We start from the raw sequence: 1,979 nt of genomic DNA on the forward strand, positions 1-1,979 counted from the left end.
TAAGCAATGGACTGACGTGGCGTAACCTCCATAACCGACGAGCCTGACATACCTGAAAGGGTGCAGCACGTCGTCAGTCCATCCATCATCATCCTCCTTCACTCCTCGGCTATAAATACCAACCCCAAACCAGGTTTGAGGTATCTTCTCACAACTCTCTCACTACTACTACTATCTTACTTTGCTTCCCAAGCAAACTACTGATTCTCACGCCGGAGAGTGGTAACAAGGAGCACCCCCCACCCCATCCTCCTTGTTACGAGTCACGGCTTGTTTCCTTGTGCAGGAGATCAACCACCGGTGATCCAGCCAGCGATCCTCGAGAGGAAGGGATTAACCCTTCTTGACGAGATCAGTGTGTTAACCCTGCCCGGTTAACCATTGTTTCATCACCTCCCATCTCTCGTTCACAGACATAATAACACACACAGAAAGAAAAATGCCAATTACACTCTCTCTTCTCCTACCCTATCCCTCACTCTCGATCTGCATACACACACACACAAACTCCTAATATTCATATCCTCCAAACCTAATACCCACACTAATCCACTGCAAGACCAAAGAGATATGACAAACACTCACATCTGCTCCCTTTTCCTCTCGACAGCCGGCGGCGGATGAAGACACGCCGCTGCTCACGGCGGCGGCGGTGGTGGTGACTCCAAAGTGATCCGACAGCCCCCCCTCCGGTGAGCGACGGTCAGGCGACAGAAGAGAGAGAGAACCGATTTTGGTGGTGAGCGACGGCGGCGGTGGCGACGGAAACAGGCGGCGGAGGTCGGAGACGCGGACCGGTGGTATGTGTCTCGGTCCAGCGGTTTGTGTCATGGACCGGCGGTCCTCGTCCTTATCCGACGGGTATCTCCATTTTTCCGGTCAGTTCGTTTATCCAGCGGTCTTTCCATTGGTCCGACGGGTCTCACGGGTTCGCAGTGGTTCGTGTTTTTATCCGACAAGTTCTCCGGTAAAGCCCCTGTTCTCATTCATCTTGTTTTCTTTTCTTTTCTGAAGATTTATGATGTTAAAATTCTGTTGTTGATGACGGAGTCGGAGGTGGCCGACTGTGGCAGCCGGCGACAACTTCTGTGATGGTGGTGGCGGCTCAGGTCAAACACGAGTCAGACGGGTCTCGTTTCAAGTTTCGGGTTTTGGTTCGAGTCCACTCGATTAAACCGAGTTAACTCGGTTCGGGTTCCCGGTACAAGATAGTCAACGAGTTTTGGCTCGGTCAGGCGGTTCAGTCAACTCATTCAGCGAGTCAACTCAGTCAGCGGGTCAACTCGGTTGACTCAGTCAACTCAGCGAGTCGACTCGGTCAACCCGGTTGGCTTGGTCAACTCAGCTTTTTGACACGAGATTTTGGTAAAGAAATTAACAATCGTTATGTTAATTATATAGTTTTATATAATTGATTACGTGAAAAACAAGCTCGCCAACTGAACAAAATCGATGAATTATTAGTATTTGGATTATTTATTATCTTGGTTATACAAAAATGTTGTTGAAACTTGATTGAATTTTGAAAGATAACGACAACTTGTGTTGTCGGGGGCGTCCAAACACAGAGGAAACTCTGCCCGTTTTTTGAGAAAATCCGTAAAAATAAGACGAGATACATATTAGTTCAACGACACTTTATAACCTACCAAAAACGTCATTAACATTAACTATTTTATAAAATAAATATTTATTTTCAAACTTCTAACGACTCGGATTCTTTTATAAAAACGAATATAGTTTACATACTTATTTCGAACATCAAGCAAATTCGAACATTCTTTATAAATAAGTCCAATTATTTATGTTTAGTTAAAGCGTCGACGACTCGGAAAGCCTTTTGCAAAATAAATATAATTAATATATTTATTCAAACGTCACAACTCGAAGACTCTATAAACTAAACATAACGCTAATATCTATTTTCAAACGTCAAAAGATCGACGATTATTTTATAAAATAAATATAACTATTATATT

At 44.4% G+C, this 1,979-nt stretch overlaps 1 long non-coding RNA gene across 1 annotated transcript; it reads left to right on the forward strand.

Moving 5' to 3' along the window:
• The first annotated feature begins 398 nt into the window (after positions 1 to 398).
• On the forward strand, positions 399 to 1,418 carry LOC110868455. The gene is made up of 2 exons (XR_002552456.2): positions 399 to 967; positions 1,051 to 1,418. It is a non-coding gene; the product is annotated as an uncharacterized LOC110868455 (long non-coding RNA).
• The last annotated feature ends 561 nt before the right edge of the window (positions 1,419 to 1,979 follow it).

This window comes from Helianthus annuus, chromosome 1 (assembly GCF_002127325.2).
Source record: "Helianthus annuus cultivar XRQ/B chromosome 1, HanXRQr2.0-SUNRISE, whole genome shotgun sequence".
NCBI classification, from domain to species: domain Eukaryota; kingdom Viridiplantae; phylum Streptophyta; class Magnoliopsida; order Asterales; family Asteraceae; genus Helianthus; species Helianthus annuus.